General features: G+C 46.3%; 1 protein-coding gene across 5 annotated transcripts in view; it reads left to right on the forward strand.

Annotated features, from left to right (window-relative positions):
* Positions 1–22,542, forward strand: part of RYK (receptor like tyrosine kinase) — a 1,376,634-nt gene that overhangs the window by 89,005 nt on the left and 1,265,087 nt on the right. The window lies entirely within an intron of this gene.

The following is a 22,542-nucleotide window of genomic DNA, read 5'->3' on the forward strand; positions in this document are numbered from 1 at the left end:
TCAGAAATACCACCTGGGCTCAAAAGTTTTCACTGCCCTAGGCTTTATGTACTACCTCCTCACTGGAGCCGCTATCAATTTTACTAACAAACGTTACTTTTAAATTTTTATTTAACAACCCTTCTAGCATATTTCAAGGGTACTTAGCTTTTAATTGTGGTCTTCTTTTCAGGGAAATAGGAGCCAACATGTTTCATCTACAGAAGGTTTTTTCTTTTTTTTAAATTCTTTATTCATTTTCAAATTTACAATAAGTGTAACAATATATCTAAACAAATTAACAATAAATATAACACTTAATCATCAATGGTACAAATGATATGCTCTTATCTCCACCCTTCCCACCGTCTCTTATCATATAATCAATACCTTATACAATATGTAACAATGAATTTACCCTCTCCTCCCCCCCCTCATAATTGAACTTGTAAATTTAAGGGAAAAAAAATAAAATAAAATGTCATCTAATCAGTACAATACTTTGTAAATGGCTCCCACACATCTTGAAATTTCATGAAACCCCCCCCGCTGTATTGCAATAAATCTCTCCATTTTATAAACATGACATAAGGAATTCCACCAGAAATTATAATTTAATCTACTCCAATTATTCCAATTATACGTAATTTGTTGAATGGCAACCCCAGTCATTATAAGTAATAATTTGTTGTTATTTTTAGAAATCTGACTTTTTGCTCTCATTGCCATAACAAATAGCACAGTATCATATGATAATGCCACTTGGTTATCTAATAAACAATTAATTTGGTCCCAAATTGATTTCCAGAAATTCATAATAAATGGACAATCCTATATAATAAAACCCTACATGGCGCATGCGCATTGAAAACGTGATCCCTGCCGCTGTGGTGTGTGATCCGTGGCCGTGTTCCATTTTAGAACCCGGCAGCAGGGAACATTCTGGCCATTCCCCTCCTCCCGCCCTCACTCACCAACCGCTGGAGGAAGCCGGCCATATTCGGCGGCTTGAGGAGGCGGTGCGGAGCGGTAGTGAGATGCAGGCATGAACCCTGAGCGCGCCTGCTGGTCCCGCGCTGCCGCCGCCTGAATGGTGTTGTCAGCTTGGTCCAGAGCTGCATCGGCAGGCTTCCCTATCTGCCGCAGAAGTGAAAGGCAGGTGCGAGCCCTGAGTGCGCCTCTCTGGTCCTGTGCCACCGCCCGAATGGTGCTGTTGGTTCTCGCGAGACTCATGAAAGCTGATGGCACCATTCCAGCGGCGGCACAGGACGGCCCGCTCAGGGCTCGTGCCTGCCTTTCACTTCCGCGGCAGATGAGGGAGCCTGCCAATGCAGCGCTGGACATTCGGGCAGTGGCACAGGACCATGTTTTGTATATGTATCAATATGTATACTACAGTATGATCCAGGATATTTAGAATAGTTTTAAAAGCTATGAACCCTAATGATAATTCTGCTAGGTTTTTTGTCCATTAAAGGATCTATAACAGCATTAAAATCCCATGCCACAACTAAATTAGATGGTATAATAGATGTGCAAAAAATTTTTTTTATGCTCAGAATCATGGAGGTAGTAACTGGGGAGAACCTCTACACTACCGCCTCGCCGCCCAATCATTGCATATGAAAAAAATGAGCAATAAGATAGAAGCTGTGTGAAATGCTGTCCGTTTTTTTACGTGAGACATGTTTTACTACCTTTGAATCTTTGACGCCCACCATATGAAAACTCTTTATATATTTTCGTTGGTTCCCTGAGGCAGGAACGAAACGTGGCATGTCGGAACCTGCAAGCTAAAAAGATTAGTTTGCTGAGTTCTTTTGAATGATATGACGTACACCATTTAAGATCCTTAGCCTTTTTTTGGCATCTCTATTTATGTGCAAATATATTTTATTGAGCTCAACAAAAGCAGCAAACAAGAAACAAGCCAAGAACAAGCAAGCTCAGCATTTTAAATAACAACCTCCAATCCCCACAAAACACAGTCCCCAAAGGGAACCCCCCCCCGCCCAACACAACCCAACCCAAAAGAAATAACCCCCCCCAGGGTCCTCCTTCCAAGTACAGTTCAGTCAGCTAAAACAAACAGTGGTCAGGCAAATCAGATATAACAAAAGAAAACAGAATATAGAAATTAAACAGTTCAACAAGCGGCTGCGAGCCAGCGGGGTCATAGTCATCCAAAATGGTTCCCAAGTATGTTGAAAAATACGGCCTGGGAGAGAAGAAAGATCGTTCACATCTCTCTGTTCCCACATCAAGAGGGTAATCTTCCATAGCAAAGCAGCAGATGAATCCAGAGACTAGTGGGTATAGCTCACATCGACCAGCAGGTGGAGATAGAGAACTGATTAACAGTTGGCCTTAAAGCCTGGTGTTCCTTCTGTTGATTCAGTTTTGCTCTATCTCCCAGCAGGGACTGAGCTAGCTCTCTAGCTCCTGGATTCTGGCTGCTGCCGGAGATATTGGTGTTCGGTGGACTTCCTCTGTTGAGACTAGTTCTCTTCAGTAGGACAGGGGTGCCTGGCTGAGTGGTGCCGGCTTTAGGAGTTACACCTGGGCCCTCCCAGGTCCCTACTCCACCCTCCCCTCCGTGTGATTGAGGGGTTTGTTAGTCCTGCAGGAGTCTTCTTTCTCTTTCTTCATTCCAGTAAAAAAAAAAAAAAAGAGTCGACTTCCTGTCTGATGCTGAGCTTTGCAGTCTTTGCATTTGCTTCAGTACACTTACCAGCTGTATCCTGGCGTCTGAGATAGCGGGTACAAAGTGGTGAGTGTATTCCCTGCCTCGTGGCTTGGGTGTCGCGTTCCAGAGTGTAGGGTTGGTTGGGGGCGGAGTCGGCAGTCGGCGGTGTTCACCGCGTGTGAAAAAAAAAAAAAAAGCCGTGCTGGAACGCGGGATGGCAACGGAGGCTGGTCAGCGGTGTTCGCGCTGTGGGACGCGCAGAACACCGTCGGGCCTTTGCTCTGCCAAGTGTGCGGCTGCACCGGCAGAAGATGCCTTTTTGCAGGCTTGTGAGCTTGCTATTTCCCGGGTCAGGGAGGCACGGGAGATTTCCCTGGCACGCGAGGGCGAGTCAGAGTTGCTGCAGGGCTCTTCCATGGCAGTGGGGAGTTCGGCGGCGGTGGGGGAGTCGGGAGCGCCAGCGGAGGTCGCGGCCCCGCTCCCAGGCACGGATCAGGGCGGTTCAGCGGCCCTTCCGTTTGGCACATTTTCGCCGGAATTTGTTATGCTGCTGCACCGGGCATTTTTGTTACAGGGCGCGCAGCCTGCCCCGCCGGTGCCGGTGGTCGATTTGGCCCTTCCGGTGTCCTCGACGTCAGCTGTGGTAACTGGTGAGACAGGCAGACCGGCTGAGGGTACGGTGGGGTCGCCGGGGCGGTCGCTGGTAGCAAAGAAACGCAGGCTCGCGACCGCGGAAGCAGAGGATGTGCTGCCTAGGTCCCCTTTTTCTCTTCCTGAATCTTTGGAGGAAGGGGAGGTCCTGGATTGGGATGCAGTGGATCCCCAGGGTCAAGAAGTGGATGACCCGTCCGCTCTCCGTCTGTTTCATAGAGAAGAACTTTCTTCCTTAATTTCAAAGGCTTTGCAGGGGTTGAATATTTCTCAGGCAGATGCTGCGGTATCAGGTAACCCCCTGATGGCAGGTACACGTAGACCACCTAAGTCCTTTCCGGTGCATGAAGCCATGCAGGAGCTGATCTCGGCGCAATGGGATACGCCGGAGGCCAGTTTAAGAGTGGCAAAAGCCATGCGGCTCTTGTATCCGGTTGACCCGACTGAACTGGATAAGTTTAGATTACCCAGGGTGGACGCTTTGGTGGCAGCGGTAACCAAAAAGACTACCTTACCGGTGGAGGGGGGAGTTACGTTGAAGGATGCGCAGGATAGGAAGATTGAATCTTCATTAAAAATGTCCTTTGAAGTAGCGGCGGTTACCTTGCAGGCCGCAATCTGCAGCTCTTATGCGGCGCGAGCATGTCTGCAGTGGTCGCAAGGAATGACCGATAATTTAATGGAGTCGGGGGGTTCTGTCCCTTCGGAGCTGGCGGATTTGGAGTCCGGCTTGGCTTATTTGGCAGACTCCTTATATGATATTATTAGGGCGTCTGCGAAACAGATGTCTCTTTCGGTAGTATCTCGCAGATCCTTATGGCTCCGGCATTGGGCGGCCGATGCAGCTTCTAAGCTTCGGCTGGTGAGACTCCCTTTTAAAGGGGGTTTATTGTTTGGAGAAGATTTAGATAAACTGGTGAAAGATTTTGGGGATACCAAAACTCAACGTTTACCGGAGGATAGGGCTAGGCCCCCGGTGAGGTCCTCTTCGTCTAGACCGCGCTTCAGGGATGTTCGGAGATCCAGGTCTGGTAAGCCTTTCTTCAGATCGGCATCTGGCTCGTCCTCTGCTTCGAGACCAAGGTTTCAGCAGAGGGGTTCCTTTCGTACGACGAGACCCTCTTCAGGGCAGTCAACACGTACCCCAGCCAATCGCACTCCACAATGACGGGGGCTTGGCTCCCTCCGCCTTTCCCTTAGGGGGCCGGCTTTCGGCGTTCCGGGCAGAGTGGGCCACAATCACGTCAGATCAGTGGGTGTTGGACATTGTTCAAGAAGGGTACAAGTTAGAGTTCGCCTCTCCCGTCGTAGATTCTTTCTTGGTGTCCCCGTGCAATGGGGCGGCCAAGGGAGACGCGGTCCGTATGACTCTTCAGGTGTTGCTCGAGCTAGGGGCAGTGGTACCGGTGCCCCCGGAAGAGGTAGGCCGCGGTATATATTCCCTTTACTTCATTGTACCAAAGAAGGGGGGGGGGTCCTTCAGACCGGTGCTGGATCTCAAAAGAGTCAACAGATTTCTCAGTGTTCGCCATTTCCGGATGGAGACGGTGCGCTTGGTTATTGCGGCTGTAAGACCGGGAGAGTTCCTCACGTCCCTCGATCTCAAGGAAGCGTACCTCCATATTCCGATCTGGCCTCCGCATCAGCGGTATCTGCGGTTTGCGATTCTAGGCCAGCATTATCAGTTTCGGGCAATGCCCTTTGGCTTGGCAACGGCTCCCCGCACCTTTTCCAAGGTCATGGTGGTGGTAGCCGCCTTTCTACGCAAGGAAGGAATTCGGGTACACCCTTACTTAGACGACTGGTTAATCCGCGCCTCGTCCAGACAGGAGAGTTTGGCGGTAACTCAGCGAGTGATCTCTCTCCTCCAGTCGTTGGGGTGGATTGTCAACTTTCCCAAGAGTTTTCTGTCCCCGTCGCAGTCGTTGGTGCATCTGGGGGTGCGGTTCGACACGGCTCTGGGGAAAGTGTTTCTACCCCGAGACCGGGGGGAGAAATTGCAGGCTCAGATTCGCCTACTTCTCGGGTCGGCCAGACCTCGAGTTTGGGATTATGTACAGGTGCTGGGCTCCATGGTGGCGACTCTGGAGGTGGTCCCCTGGGCGCGGAGCCACATGAGGCCCTTACAACAGTCTCTGCTCTCTCGCTGGTCCCCAGCTTCTCTGAACTACAATGTGCGTCTCCACTGGAGTCGTTGAGCAGCTCGCAGCATGCACTGGTGGCTCCACGAGTTGCATCTTTGGAGGGGCATGCCGTTGGCCACGCCGGACTGGGTGGTGGTCACAACGGATGCCAGTCTGCGGGGCTGGGGGGCCCAGTGCCTGCAGGCGTCAGTGCAGGGGATGTGGTCCTTCCAGGAGGCCCAGTGGCCCATCAATTTGCTGGAATTGAGAGCGGTCAGACTGGCGCTGCTGGCTTTTCAGTCACTGATTCAGGACAAGCCGACCTGAATCTTTTCGGACAGTGTCACGGCGGTCGCCTATGTCAATCGTCAGGGGGGCACCCGGAGTCTGCAGTTGGCAGAAGAGGCAAGAAGTTTGTTTCGATGGGCGGAGAGGCATGTTCCGCTTCTGTCGGCGGCACACATTGCAGGGCACGAAAACGTGCAAGCGGACTTTCTCAGCAGAAATCTTCTGGATCCGGGCGAGTGGGAGTTGTCTGCTCGAGTGTTCGGCCTGCTAGTCCGTCGTTGGGGGTTGCCGGAGATGGATCTCATGGCCTCGTCCCGCAATGCGAAGTTGCCTCGGTTCTTCAGCAGACGCAAGGAAACGGGATCGGAGGGGGTGGACGCGTTAGCTCTCCCATGGCCTCCGAATTCCCTTCTGTATGTCTTCCCGCCTTGGCCCATGATAGGTCGAGTGTTACAGCGCATCTCTCGCTTTTGCGGCAGAGTCATCCTGGTGGCTCCGGATTGGCCGCGTTGGCCGTGGTACGCAGATCTGATTCAGCTTTCGGTAGGCGAGCGGGTAACGTTCCAGGTAACTCCGGACTTACTGACTTAGGGTCCAATATGGATGGAAGATCCGGCCCGCTTTGGTCTTACGGCCTGGCTATTGAGCGGTCAAGGCTAAAAAAGAAGGGCTATTCAGAACGGGTGATCGCCACCCTGCTTAAAGCTAAGAAACTTTCGACGTCAGCCTCCTATGCGAGAGTCTGGAGGATTTTTGAGGCATGGTGCGGCCGCCAGGGATTTGCGCCCTTCAAGGCTTCTCTGCCGGCTATTCTTGCTTTCCTGCAGGAGGGCGTAGAGAAAGGGTTAGCCTATAACTCTTTAAAGGTTCAGGTGGCGGCCATTGCCTGTTACAGGGGCCGGGTGGCTCGCTCGGCTCTCGCGTCGCAGCCGGACGTGGTCCGTTTCCTCAAGGGGGTTCACCATATCCGCCCGCCGGTAAAGCGAATTTGTCCAACATGGAACCTTAAACTCGTCCTTGGAAAGTTGCAGGGGGCACCTTTTGAGCCCCTGTCAGCGGCCACTTTAAAAGATGTCACACTGAAAACAGTTTTTTTGGTGGCGATGGCTTCAGCAAGGCGAGTATCGGAACTGCAGGCGCTTTCTTGCAGAGAACCCTTTTTGCGTTTTTCGGAGACTGGGGTGTCGGTGCGTACGGTGCCGTCCTTCCTGCCGAAGTTTATTTCTTCCTTTCATGTGAATCAGAGTTTGTTCCTTCCATCCTTCCGGAAGGAGGATTGGGGGAAACGATTTTTGTCTTTACGGCTACTGGATGTACGCCGTATGCTTCTCCATTATTTGGGGGTGACGAATGATTTTCGTCGGTCGGACCATCTCTTTGTCGCGTTCGCGGGTTAAAACAAAGGGATGGCGGCGTCTAAAGCGTCCATTGCGCGTTGGGTCAAGGACACTATTGCTTCGGCATATGTGTTGTCAGGGAAGAAGGTACCGGAGCACCTTCATGCTCATTCCACTCGGGCTTTGGCTACATCTTGGGCGGAGTCCGGGGGGATGTCTGTAGAGGAGATTTGCCGGGCGGCCACTTGGTCGTCGGGAAATACTTTTTCAAAGCATTATCGGTTAGATGTAGCGGCCCGTTCAGAGGCGAGTTTTGGCGCTGCAGTGCTGACAGAGGCGGCATTGGCGTCCCACCCAGTTTGAGTTTGCTTTGCTACATCCCACTAGTCTCTGGATTCATCTGCTGCTTTGCTATGGAAGGTAAAATTATGGTCTTACCTGTTAATTTTCTTTCCTTTAGAAGCAGCAGATGAATCCAGAGCCCCTCCCCAAGTGCACTGTCTGTGTGTAGGGTGTTTGGTTGATTGGTTTAGTTGGGGCTATGGTTGGTAAGTGTATTATTTCATTGCTGAAAAAAAAAAAAATAATAATAAGAAGAAGAGAGACACATTTTCTACTGGAATGGAGTTTTGTGGCGGCTCATTCTCCTTTTGGGATGCTTGGGCAAAGTGCATAACTGAATCAACAGAAGGAACACCAGGCTTTAAGGCCAACTGTTAATCAGTTCTCTATCTCCACCTGCTAGTCGATGTGAGCTATACCCACTAGTCTCTGGATTCATCTGCTGCTTCTAAAGGAAAGAAAATTAACAGGTAAGACCATAATTTTACCATCCGACATCTCCAAAGAGAGTAATCCGGAGCAGTACCCTCAAGCCAATTCAGCAAAATACATTTCAGGGCCACGAGAATAGTCCATTTAAGGAAAGCAGCAGCTCCCTGTACACGAGGGAAATAATGAGGAATAGTTCCAAACAATAACAGAGGGGAGCGGCGAATAGTAATTTTCCAAATGCGCTCCACAAAGACAAAAATAGCATTCCAAAAAGCTTGAACATTTGGGCAAGTCCAGAACATGTGTCCTAAGCCCGCTTCGGGAGCCTGGCAACGGAGACAGGCAGCAGTTTCCCGAAGATGGGATAAATATGCCCACTTTGGGGAGACGTATAAACGAAAAATCAACTTATAATGTTGTTCCCAAAAAGTGGTATACTTTCGAAAGGCAGGCAATCTGCGTACAGCATGCAAAAGCACATCATCCGGCAAATCTACAGCAAGGTCACGAGCCCAAGCCTCCCGTAAAGTGGAATAATCAAACAAGGGGGACGCATCTTTCAAATGGCGATGATGGAATTTGAGAGGGACTGGAAATTGGGAACCAATGGTGAAAGCAGTAGATTACAGCTCATGGCAAGAGGCATTCAAAGAACCAGAGGGTAAAGAGGAAATATAGTGATGAATTTGCATATAAGCAAAATAATCAGTGGGCGGAAGACCAAACTCCTCTTGCAACTGCTGAAAAGGCTTAATTTTGCCATCATCATCAACCAAATGAAATACATAGTGAATCCCCCTAGTTTCCCACCGAGCAAAACTGGGCCCATCTATCCCAGGTTGAAAGGAACTATTAAAGCGGAGAGGCAGAAAAGGAGTTACAGAGGCAGAGAGAGCATGGAATTTACAGACCCAGCGCCAAACCTTCCGCAAGGGAAGGTGGAACACTTTCACAGAGAGAGATTCAGGCCCAAGAAAAGGAAGAGAGTGAAAATATGCACTAAAGTGAGTAGTGCGAAAACAGAAGAGTTCCAAAGAAGTGTTAGTGAACACTGAAGTACCCCTAAAAAGATCATTAATGTGGCGCATGCCACAACCAACAGTTAAATAGCAAAGGTTCAATAAACCCAACCCACCCCTGTACCACGGGGCCGCTTCCCAGACCAAAGAAAGTGCTGAACCAAGCGTTCCAAATTTCGTTCGTCCCGAGAAGACAAATACAGAGGAAGGACCTGAAAGACATATAACCAGCAGGGAACAATTAGCATATTGTAAAGATGCACCCGACCCAAGAGCGAAAAGGGAAGAGATCCCCAAAATTGTAATTTATTCTGGAGAGTCTGGAACAACAGTTCCATATTCAAGCGATACAGAGTAGACAAGTCCTGAGGAATAAAGACACCCAAATATTTCAAGGTGGAGTCCGCCCAACGAAGAGGAAATGTACCCCTCCACTGGGAACGCAACTCAGGCGGAAAAGGTAAAGCCAAGGACTTATCCAGATTAAGAGACAGCCCAGAATAAAAGCCGAATTCAGAAAGAAGATCTAAGGCCGCCGGTAAAGAAGTTGCCGGCCTAGTGAAAATCAAAAACATATCATCCGCAAATGCCAGTCTTCAACTCAGTCCCATCAACACGAAGGCCCCACACTTCCTCAAACCCCCGAAGAGTACACAATAAAGGTTCTAAAGAAAGAATAAATAGCAAGGGGGAAAGGGGGCGGCATCTCTATTTATAAAGTTACAATATAATTGGCAAAGATCCAAGATGCAGACACTCTGAGAGCGACGCTTCTGACCGCTCCACTCGTCTTAACCTTTTTCTTGCTATTAGCTCGCAGTTTACTTACTTCGGATGCTGAAGAGAAGGGGCAGAAGCGCAGCTGGCGTCTCGCAGCACTCCGAGGTGCCCTCCTTCGGCAGAATTGATGAGATGTTGCGGCGGATGCAGGAGGCAGCCCTTTCTGAGTCGGGTGCAAGCCCGTTGAGAGCACCGGATGGGGGCGAGACCGGGGTTGTTTCTCCAGGGCTAGAGACTACCTTAAGCCCTGACTCGAGAGCTCCACCTCCGTGTCCCCGGCTTGCCAGTTTTCCAGGGATGGAGGAAACCCCGGAGATGGGGGAAGTACTTCCCCATGAGGCAGCAGAGTCATCATGGGAGACTGAGGAGGCACTACTCTCAGACCAGGGAGTAGCTGCAGAAGAAGCCGGGGTAGGACAAGCAACTGGAGGTGAAGGATTCCAGCCAGAACTTAACCAGAGGAACTTTTCTTCTGATGGTGAGCATTTTTACACCCAGAAAAGTTTACCTATTTTGGAAAAACCAGCGCAAGTGACTTTAGATTCACTATGGGATTTGATTGCAAATTTCACTAGGACTATTAGTCCCAATTTCCAATATATTGAGGGGAAATTGATCCAACATTCCAGAGAGCTGAAAGATTTGTCTGCGGATGTGACTGTTTCAAAGGTTACAATTCAAAAGCTTGATCAAGAAATTTCTATGACTAAACAAGTACAGGAGTCCCCAATTAAAGACGATATTAAACGTTTCTGAATTGTTAAGAACTTCAGACAGAGAAACAGTTGTACCTTCAACATTGATTTTGACCGTAGCTCTCACCATAGATAAAACATGGTTATTGAGACTTTTCTTTAAAAATAGACAGAAAGAGTTCCTTGGTTGCAAAATACAAATGTTCCCTGACCTCTCCAGAGAAACTCAAAAGCGACGTAGAGAATTTTTGATGTTGAAATCTGGAGTCACTTCACTGGGAGCAACGTTTTACTTGAGACATCCTTGCAAGTGTATTATTTGCTACCGTTCACTTAAATATGTTTTCTTTGAACCACAACAGTTAACAGCTTTTCTGGCTATGTCTCGACTGGATAAAGAGAAATCAACAGCTCCATAATTAATATCTGCCCATTTTTCAGTAGTTGTCTGTATTTTATCTTCTAATAATAATTTCTTTTGCTCGCTTTAATGTAATCTTGGATCCACATTTTGAGGACTTGAGTTGAGTTGGTTGAAAGAATTTCCTGTATTAGTTTTTTTTCTTTTATTTGGATTGAATATGATTTATATTGGATATAGGTCATATCTTCACTAACTTACTTTCTGTACAAGTGATTACTTGGTATGTCATTTGAAAAATTAATAAAATAATTAAGAATTAAAGTTACAATACAAATCTGTTGCTCATTTTTTCATATGCAATGATTGGGCGGTGAGGCGGTAGTGTTGAGGTTCTCCCCAGTTACCACCTCCATGATTCTGAGCATAAAAATTTTTTTTTTGCACATCTATTATACTATCTATATAGCATACAAGTATCATCTATTGATTTGTTTGTTTCAACATATTTTCTTTATCACTCTTGTGTTGATTTTTTCCAAGTTTACCCGTTTCTATATATTTGACTGAGTCTACAACTAAATTAGAAGCAGCCAGTGGTAACAATAATTGTTGTAGAGATTTGAAAATTTCAATTTGGTTCTAATTAGGTGCATATACATTGAATAGCGCCATGGTAGTATTTCCCAGATTCATGTCTACATGTATCCACCTTCCTAAGGGATCAACAGTAATTAATTTGAACGTAGCATTACATCTCTTATTCACCAATATTGCAACACCTGCTTTTTTCTTTACAGCTGGGGCATAAAAGCAATGTTTCAACCAGTTTCCTTTAAGCTTTTGAGACTCTAAATCTGATAAGTGAGTCTCCTGGATGTAACATAAATAAATATTCTGTTTTAAGAATAAAAGTACTTTCTTTCTTTATATTGGATGGTTGAGGCCATTTACATTTAGTGAAAATAATTTAAGTTCCATCAAAATATTTATTTCCAGCACATTTGAACTTCAACAAATATATTAATTTATTATACTTTACATACAGATAATTAATTCCCTTCAATTTACTATATAATACATTCTTCCCCTCACTTAATTCCTTAAATATTAAATTTCTAGGTGTCAGGTCAAAAGCGCGCCGGGACAAAGGCGCGAGCAGACAACTGAGCGCAGTGCGGAGGTGCGCGCCGAAGAAAAAAGACTGTTTTTAGAGGCTACGATGGGGAGTGTGGGGGGGAACCCCCCCCACTTTACTTAATACAGATCGCGCCACGTTGTGGGGGCGTTGTGCGGGGTTTGGGGGGTTGTAACCCCCCACATTTTACTGAAAACTTAACTTTTTCACTGTTTTTAGGGAAAAAGTTACGTTTTCACTAAAATGTGGGAAGTTACAACCCCCCAAACCCCCCACAACGCCGCCGCGATATGTATTAAGTAAATTGGGGGGGGGGGGGCTCCCCAACAAAACCCCCCGTCGCAGCCCCTAAAAACAGTCTTTTTCTTCGGCGTGCGCCTCCGTCTTGTGCTCAGTTGTCGGCGCGCGCCTTTGTCTTCCGCGTTACTGTCTATGAACCAATTTCTATGATACCAAAAACCCTTCCCTATTCCCTCTCCTAACCCTCCCCTCCTAATAAAATGATAACTTGAAGACATCTGCTCAGACCAGGCCACCCTATTCCTCCCATAAACATCTTATTTAACTGTAACTCAGACTCATCTCGCTGACATAATCTCTACCAAGAATACCAACTTGACTGTCAGATCTAAGGGTTAATAGAGTCCTAGTGAAATCTGGCAAAATTGTATTAAAGGTTCCAGGATGCGAATGGTAGACAGTCTGGAGGGCACAATCTGATGTCCCCTTTAAAGGATCTTGCCACATCTGTGTGAGAGGCCAAAGACATGTCTTTCCTGAGCTCAGAAACATGTTAAGGCCTGCTACACAAACTTTCAGCAATCCAACCAATAGGCCCTACAAGACCTTCTTGCAAAAAATTCCAGGACTACCTAGATCGGGGCTTGTAAGGGCTCCGCACTGATCTTAGAAACCGTTGTCAGAAAGTTTTCCAGACTTGGCAAAGGCCGCCACTATGGAGGGCTTCTTGGCTCTAAGCAGAGTGGAAACAACCACCTCCGAGTATCCCTTCCTTACTAGTAACCCACTCAAGAGCCAAGCCCAAAGGTCATCAGACAACAAAGGTAGGGGAAATGATTTTATTTTCAATTGAAATGTATCAGCTTTGAGAATTTATATCTGCTGTGTATATTGTATATCTGCTGTTCATATGAAAAATGAATGGGAAAAATTGCATTACAATTAGTAAAGGGGGCGGGATATGGGGAAGAGCTTGGGTGGGTCTAGGGTGGAGCTTGGGAGGTCTATGGTTGGGGGTATTCAGTTACATTTCAGGGCCTGTCCGAAGAGCCTCTGTGCATGCATGGATGTCATCACGGCGACGTCCATGCACTTCTGGGTGCCTCGAGCTGTGGCCACTACCTTTAGTGTGCCCCGGCTCAAGAAAGTTTGAGATACACTGCTCTAGAGCAGTGTTCTTCAACCTTTTTACACCCGTGGACCGGCAGAAAAAAAAGAATTATTTTGTGGACCGGCAAACTACTAGGACTAAAATTAAAAAACCCCATTTCCGCCCCATCTCCGTGAGCTCGGTCCCCACAAATCATCTGATCCCATCCACACAAGCCTCAGTTATGATTTTATATTGAATGTATTTTATTAAAGTATAAAAAGAAACAATATTCTGTACAATTGTCATTTTATAAATACAAATAATTCAGAGCAAGGATGAACAAAACCCCTATCTCCCCTCCCCTTCACATATATCCCCTCTACTATCAAGAAAACTGAACAAGCCAAATTATTACAGAATGCTACACAGAAATATCATGCTAACAGAATACTGCAGTCACACATGACAGGAATAGTTTTAGGGAAGTGCAACTAGGGCAACTGCCCCCTGGTCAGAGAGCGCCCTAAGCCAGCTGGAAGCTAAAGAAGCACTGCCTGGGTTTTGCAGTCCCCAGTTATGTCCAACACCAGCTCTAGCAAGATATATATTTCAAATCTGATATATTCTAATCACAAAATAGAAATAAAATTATTTTTTTCTACCTTTTGTCGTTTCTGGTTTCTGCTTTCAATCTTCTTTTCACTCTCTTCCTTCCAGCGTCTGCCCTCTCTGTCTCTTCAATCCAGCATCTGCCCCTTCCATCCACTGTCTGTCCTCTCCCCCTTCCATATGGTATCTGTCTTCTTTCTATGCCCCTTTCCCCTTTCCATCAGCTTGTGCCCCCTCTCACCTTTTTACATGATTCATTCCAGCTTCACTGCTCTCTTCATTTTTATCTCTCCTACACCAGATCTATCATCGTTGTCCCTCTCTGCTTATTTTTCTGCTGACCCCTTCCTATCATCAATCTCTCAACTTTCTCATGCCTGTGTCTCCCCTTCCCCTCCTCTAATCTGTCTGCCAGATGTTTCCTTCCTTTTTTCATTTTCCCTTCCCTCCTCCTCCTGTCCAGCAGCATCTCTCCTTCTCCCTCTCCAGTAGCAGCTGTCTCTTTTTTTCCCTTGCCCACAAGCTTCCCTCCAGGTCCAGTAGCAGCTGTCCCTTTTTTTCCCTTGCCCAGCAGCTTCCCAGACTACTTTCCCTCCTCCCCTCCCAGCAGCATCTCTCCTTCTCCCTCTCCAGTAGCAGCTGTCCTTTTTTTTCCCTTGCCCAGCAGCTACCCAGACTCCTTTTCCTCCTCCCCTCCCAGCAGCATCTCTCCTTCTCCAGTAGCAGCTGTCCCTTTTTTTCCCTTGCCCAGCAGCTTCCCAGATTCCTTTCCCTCCTCCCCTCCCAGCAGCATCTCTCCTTCTCCAGTAGCAGCTGTCCTTTTTTTCCCCTTGCCCAGCAGCTACCCAGACTCCTTTTCCTCCTCCCCTCCCAGCAGCATCTCTCCTTCTCCAGTAGCAGCTGTCCCTTTTTTTCCCTTGCCCAGCAGATTCCCAGATTCCTTTCCCTCCTCCCCTCCCAGCAGCAGCTGTCCCTGTTTCCCCTTGCCCAGCAGCTTCCCAGACTCCAATAGTGGCTTTCTCCCCTCCCAGCAGCTCTCCTTACTTCCCAGCGCAGCGATTCAGGAAGGCAGTCTCGGGTCCTTTGTTGGGTCGCGCCTCCTCTGAGGAAAGAGGAAGTTGCATCATCATAGTAACATAGTAGATGACGGCAGATAAAGACCCGAATGGTCCATCCATTCTGCCCAACCTGATTCAATTTAAATTTTTTAATTTTTTCTTCTTAGCTATTTCTGGGCAAGAATCCAAAGCTTTACCCTGTACTGTGCTTGGGTTCCAACTGCCGAAATCTCTGTTAAGACTTACTCTAGCCCATCTACACCCTCCCAGCCATTGAAGCACTCCCCAGCCCATCCTCCATCAAACGGCCATATACAGACACAGACCAAGCAAGTCTGCCCAGTACTGGCCTTAGTTCAATATTTAATTTTATTTTCTGATTCTAGATCCTTTGTGTTCATCCCATGCTTCTTTGAACTCAGTCACAGTTTTACTCTCCACCACCTCTCGGGAGTGCATTCCAGGCATCCACTACCCTCTCCGTAAAGTAGAATTTCCTAACATTGCCTTTGAATCTACCACCCCTCAACCTCAAATTATGTCCTCTGGTTTTACAATTTTCCTTTCTCTGAAAAAGATTTTGTTCTACGTTAATACCCTTCAAGTATTTGAATGTCTGAATCATATCTCCACTGTCTCTCCTTTCCTCTAGGGTATACATATTCAGGGCTTCCAGTCTCTCCTCATACGTCTTCTGGCGCAAGCCTCCTATCATTTTCGTTGCCCTCCTCTGGACCGCCTCAAGTCTTCTTATGTCCTTCGCCAGATACGGTCTCCAAAATTGAACACAATTCTCCAAGTGGGGCCTTACCAATGACCTGTAGAGGGGCATCAACACCTTCTTCCTTCTACTGATTACGCCTCTATTTATACAGCCCAGCATCCTTCTGGCTGCAGCCATTGCCTTGTCACACTGTTTTTTCACCTTTAGATCTTCGGACACTATCACCCCAAGGTCCCTCTCCCCGTCCGTGCATATCAAGCTTCTCTCCTCCCAGCATATACGGTTCCTTTCTATTATTAATCCCCAAAGGCATTACTCTGCATTTCTTTGCATTGAATTTTAGTTGCCAGGCATTAGACCATTCCTCTTTTTGCTGATCCTTTTTCATATTTTCCACTCCCTCTTCGGTGTCTACTCTGTTACAAATCTTGGTATCATCTGCAAAAAGGCACACTTTTCCTTCTATCCCTTCAGCAATGTCACTCACAAACATATTGAACAGGATTGGCCCCAGCACTGATCCCTGAGGGACTCCACTACTCACCTTTCCTTCCTTCGAGCGACTTCCATTAACCACCACCCTCTGGCGTCTGTCCGACAGCCAGTTTCTGACCCAGTTCACCACTTTGGGTCCTAACTTTAGCCCTTCAAGTTTGTTCAACAGCCTCCTATGAGGAACTGTATCAAAGGCTTTGCTGAAATCCAAGTAAATTACATCTAGCATATGTCCTTGATCCAGCTCTCTGGTCACCCAATCAAAAAATTCAATCAGGTTCGTTTGGCACGATTTACCTTTTGTAAAGCCATGTTGCCTCGGATCCTGTAACCCATTAGATTCAAGGAAGTACACTATCCTTTCTTTCAGCAAAACTTCCATTATTTTTCCAACAACTGAAGTGAGGCCTGTAGTTTCCTTCTTCATCCCTGTGACCACTTTTATGAATAGGGACCACATCCGCTCTCCTCCAATCCCCAGGAATCACTCCCGTCTCCAGAGATTTGTTGAACAAGTCTTTAATATGACTCGCCAGATCCTCTCTGAGCTCTCTTAGTATCCTGGGATGGATCCCATCTGGTCCCATCGCTTTGTCCACCTTCAGTTTTTCAAGTTGCTCATAAACACCCTCCTCCGTGAACGGAGCAGGATCTACTCCATTTTCTCGTGTAACTTTGCTAGATAATCTCGGTCCTTCTCCAGGATTTTCTTCTGTGAACACAGAACAGAAGTATTTGTTTAGCACATTCGCTTTCTCCTCATCACTTTCCACATATTGGTTCCCAGCATCTTTTAGCCTAGCAATTCCATTTTTCATCTTCAGAGGCAGCCGTGACTCAGCAAAAGCCCCAAAGCTGCCTTCGTGAATCGCTGCGCTGGGAAGTAAAGAGAGCTGCAGAGAGGGGAGAAAGCCACTGTCGGAGGCTCCCCAAGATCTCTCGGGCCCAGCGTAGACTTCAGCTGTTGATCTTGCCGGCCCTGCGCGGACCGGCAGGAAATTGAAGGGAGTCAATCTTGCCAGCCCTGTGCGGACCGGCAAAAATTTCCTGCGGACCGGCGGTTGAAGAACTGTGCTCTAGAGTATATATATTAAGTTCTCCAAGTCTGTCAAGTATGACAAAGGCCACTAACCACATTTATAGCAATCCTATGGACCGACTCCATTCTATTTATCTTTTTGAAGGGACAGTCTCCAAAATTGCACACAGTATTCCAAATGGAGCCTTACCATAGACTTGGGCAGCAACAATATCACTTCCCTTTTCCTACTGGCAATTCCTCTCTTTATGCACCCAAACATCTTCTTGGTTTTGACTGTCGCCTTTTCTACTTGTTTTGCTACCTTGAGATCATCAGACACAAGCCCCCACTCTTCCACGCAGAAAAGTTCCTCACTTCCTATGTTATACCTTTCTCTTGGATTTTTGCAGTCCAGGTGCATGACACTGCTTTTTTTAGCATTAACCTTTTCCTATCATAATAAATTTTATGTTACGCTGGTTCCAATCGTAATTATTTTAGCAAAGTTTTGTATTATTCACCGTTATCATTTACGGCTATTGTAAACATAATGTAAATAAGTCATAAGTCTGTAAATTCAAATATTTTGTATTCCTGACTCTTTATTAATCCATACAGACTGTTTATCCACTGTCTATGTCATTTTTGGAATGTCCCGTCATCCGGGACACACGATAGGAAAAGGTTAAATCTTAGTTACCAATTGCTTGACCATTCAAGCTTCACCAGATCCCTCCTCATGTTATCCACACTCTCTGGCATGTCTACCCTATTAAAGAGCTTGGTGGGTCATTCCACACCAACTGTACAAATTTTCAGAATGATCCCACCTTACCATCTCCATTTTCAATGACACTTGGCACATAGATGTTCTGGCTTGGAAAACTAAACCCTGCAAAGTTTCAACCTCGAAAACATGAAATTCATGTAGTAAGAGGTGCCTAAGTAGAGGCTCTAAAATTTTTGTGTGTGTTGTACAAAATAAATGGGCAACTTCAAGGACCTCCTGTACACAGAATATTGCTAACATCAGCCTACTGGTGCAACCTTTTGTACTTAATAAGCTTTTAGAGTTTCAAAAGTTTAGGCCAGGGGTGCCCAAATGGTCGATCGCGATCGACCAGTAGATCGCAAAGGCAATGCGATTCAATCACATTGCCTTTGTGATCTTGTTCTTCCTGCCTCCCCGAGCCAGGCCAGGCATGTACAAGCACCCAGACCCACAAGGCTTCACCTCTGATGTCAATTCTGATGTCGGAGAGGAAGTTCTGGGCCAGCCAATCGTTCTCTGGCTGGCTTGAAACTTGCTCTCCAAAGTCAGAATTGATGTGGTGGGGGGGAGGCTTGTGGGCCTGGCACTTGTATGCGCCAGGCCTGGCTCAAGGAAGCATGGAGAAATCGGCATGGTGGCTTGGGAGGGGAGGGAGAGAGAATCGGAAAAGTGGAGAAATCAGTGCGATGGCATGGGGGGGGCAGTGGGAGGGAGGGAGAGAGAAAGAAAGTCAGAAAGAAAAGGGAAAGGGGGCAGGAAGAAAGAAATACTGGATTTAAAGAAGGAAGTGCAAACAGATACTCATGAAATCACCAGACAAAAAGTAGGAAAAATGATTTTATTTTCAATTTAGTGATCAAAATGTATCTGTTTTGATAATTTTTATCTCCTATATTTTGCACTATGGCCCCCTTTTACTAAACCGTGATAGTGTTGTTTAGCGCAGGGAGCCTATGAGTGTTGGGAGCTGCGAGGGGCATTCAGCGTAGGTCCCGGCGCTAAAAAGGGGAGGGGGTATATTTGTTTATTTTTGTATAGTTGTTACTGAGGTGATATTGCACATTTTAAAGTCATCTGCCTTGACCTCTGAAAACCCCCCGAATACAAATGATTAACATTTTCTCTGCGTACAATGTGCTTTGTGTTTTTTAAAATGTTATTGTTGGTAGATTATTTTGACTTTGTCATTTTAAAAGTAGCTCGCAAGCCAAAAAAGTGTGGGCATCCCTGGCCTAGGCTAAGTGCTCTTCTAATGCCTCAATGCTAAAGTTGCCCAAAAACTCAGTTCGCTAATTTTTAGCTTCATCTTTGGGGTACCATAGATTTGTAACAAATTTAAATTATTTCTTCTCACTTGGTATACCTGCTCAACTACTGATTGTTATCCATCTGTGAAAATTTCAAGGCCTGTTTTCGTTTATTTGCAATGGTATTGAAATCAAACAGAGCAGCAAAAATATTAATAAACTTTTACTCATTTTTGAAGCGTTGGATTTCAGTTTTGATACCAGCAATCACTTTGGTTCAAAAAGCATTGGATAGAGCAACTTTTTTTCTATTAGGTTACAAATTTTTAGGATGGTGCTTTTTTGTATAGGGAAGAAATTTGCAACTGAATTCTGATAGTTACAGCAGCTTAACTATTTAAAAGTACAACAGACCCTCAATATTCGTGGGGGTTAGGGGCAGAGTCGGCCCGCGAATAAGTTTTGGGGCTGGCTCTGACCCACCCCCACCTCCCTATGGTCTTACCTGGTGGTCTAGCATTGACGCAGGGCAGGAGCGATCTTCCTATGCTCCTGCCCTGTGTAGAGCCGTCATCAAAATGCCTGCCATGAGATCCCATTGTAGTCTTGAGACTACAACGGAAACTCACAGCAGCCATTTTGATAATGGCCTTGCACTGGGCAGGAGCATAGGAAGATCGCTTTTGCCCTGCGTCAACGCTAGACCACCAGGTGAGGTTCGGGCAGCCTACAAATAGAAGAAAAATAGAAGAAAAAAAAAAATGCGAATAATTGAATTCGCAAATAGAGAAATCACGAATACTAAGGGAGAGCTGTATTAATTTTATTTGTCATTGGAGGGTTCATCAGCAATTCAAGTTGAACTATGAAAGAACTTTACAACACACATAATTTACTGTTGGGTCATTCCATGTCAAGTGGACCAATACTGAAAACCGCCCATGCTCGATCCCCTTGAAATCCAACCAAATTTTACAGGGGTGTTGTCTAGGGTCTCAAATGAAACTGTGCAAAATTTTTTGGATCTATCTCAATTTAGTCAGGAGCTAGGGGTGGTTGAACAAAAGCAATCGATCCACTCCCATGCCTCATGTGACCTAAAACGCCAAATTTGCTTAAGCACTGTGGCAGAAGAAAACTACCTAGGAGTCTGAAATTTTGCAGTTTGGTACAACACCTTGGGGCAAGTTTCTGTGCCAAGTTTGAAATCTTTTGCTTCCATTTCTACAGGTCAGCAAAGTAGGCAAAAAAATTCACGAACGAAAATTTTTGCCAAAGTTTGGTCCAATACTGCTGCTGATACAACTTTACTAGCACACATGTACCGTGAAGTACTTCCAAGATTTGCAATATGAGCTTTTACAGTCAAGTGAAGCTGAAGATATGACCATCCCAAAAATATGGCTTTATGCATTTATACAAATTTTCACTGTTTTTCAGATTCAAATATCTCTAATGCAGGGGTGTCAAAGTCCTTCCTCGAGGGCCGCAATCCAGTTAGGTTTTTAGGATTTCCCCAATGAATATGCATGAGATATATTAGCATACAATGAAAGCGATGCATGCAAATGGATCTCATGCATATTCATTGCGGTCATCGAGGAGGGAATTTGATACCTCTAGTCTAATGTGTAGTTTTTTTTTTTGGAGGGGGGGTTGTTTGTTTCTTTTTTTATATAATTTGAAAGAGCATTTTTTTTTTTTTTTGCTACAGAAGCTATCCTATTTCATCTTGGATGGTTTAAAGATAAGCATTACTTACTTGCATAAACATGTTATGATGAAGGGTCATTGGCCCTTCATTGTGAATATGCAGTGGAACTATATTGATCTGAAAACTCATAACCAAGCTTTGCCAGCCACAACTACTCATCTCATACTATGCTCGGCGTTTGATAAACTTACTGTACACATTTGCAAGATGACAGTCAAAACATGCATTGACTTGCACAAACTACTTACTGTGTGCAAGTCCAAACGCATAATCATTTGATTCACAAGAAAGTATGCATAGCTGTAGTAGTATGTCTGATACATGCAACTTTTCTGAACATGTTCTGACTTGAAACTATAACAGCACAGTGACTGTATGAACAAGTCTGACTTTAAGGTTCATCATGACCATATGACTTAATTGTTTGACAAAGCTTGCCTTTGGCGTATTGCTTTCCGTCTATTACTGTGCAGCGTCTGGTTCTTTCCCTAGTTATCAACTAGGCTATGCCTGTGTGGATTTTGGAAACTTACTCTGCACTTGCTGACATGTACAACATGCTTTGCTCTATTTTCATTGTGTTCTCACACTAATTTTCACCTTACTTTTATTCTATATTTTTAGGTGACTCTTATCTTATGGAAACTAATAATAACCTAGAGCCCTGCAGTATTGGAATCTATGATAGTTCTGAGTGCCAGAAACCATCTACTTTCTATTCTGGAGAAATCTGCTTGAAGCTTATTTCTGATTTCTCTTTGCCTGACCAAGAATTAAGAACATAAGAATTGCGGCGGCCCTTAGATCAAAGACCAATGCTCTAAATGAGTCCAGCCTCACCTGCGTATGTTCCAGTTTAGCAGGAACTTGTGTAACTTTGTCTTCAATACCTGGAGGGTGTTTTCCCCTATAACAGACTCTGGAAGAGCGTTCCAGTTGTCTACCACTGAAAAACTGTACTAAGTACAACCGGGTTATCTCCATCACCTGCCCTCATCGCTGGTGTGTGGAGTGCCTGGGTGCGGAGCACCGCGCTGAGTCGTACCCACGTTGTGCAACTTTGCAACCGCGGGCTTTTCGTCGGAGGGTGGCCAAGATTCTCCAACTCTTTGGCCCCATGGATCCTTCGGGACAGGCCTTGAGCTCGGCCTCGACACCCTCGTTGGGTGCCTCGGCCTCGAAGTCCTCAGCCTCGAAGGCTCCGGCCTCGGCTCCTCCTGCTACTTAGGTCTCGGTTAAGTCTCCTCTTGCCTCCTCAGGTGTTCCGGCAAAGGAGCCTGCCTCAGAATCTCATGTAAGTGCCGCCTCGTTGGCGTCTTCGAGACATCATTTTAAGCGTGCCTCCTCACGTAGGGAATACTCTTCCTCGAGGTCGCCCCCAAAGGAGTGCACTGCTGCACCTACGATCCAACAGCCTTTGGTCTCGGTGCCTATGTTCGAGAACATGCTTAAGGTTATACTTACCACGCAGCTTTCCTTGGTGGTGAGCCAACTGGTCCCCATCTCGACGCCTCTAACCTCGGTCTTGATCCAGCCTCGGTCTGAGCAGCCTGAGCGTCCTTCTCGCGTGTCTCGGGGCCGTGCCCGCAAGACTCGTCGGGTTTCCTCGAGCGATTCCTCATCCCCCGAGTCCCTTGTGACTTTTTGAGGGTCCAGAACGGGGGCCCGCTTTTCGCCTGCTACTATGTTGAGACTTGCCCCTTCTAAAAATCTCCGGTCTTCTCCGCCCCTTCAGGGC

Source organism: Geotrypetes seraphini, chromosome 9 (assembly GCF_902459505.1).
Source record: "Geotrypetes seraphini chromosome 9, aGeoSer1.1, whole genome shotgun sequence".
NCBI classification, from domain to species: domain Eukaryota; kingdom Metazoa; phylum Chordata; class Amphibia; order Gymnophiona; family Dermophiidae; genus Geotrypetes; species Geotrypetes seraphini.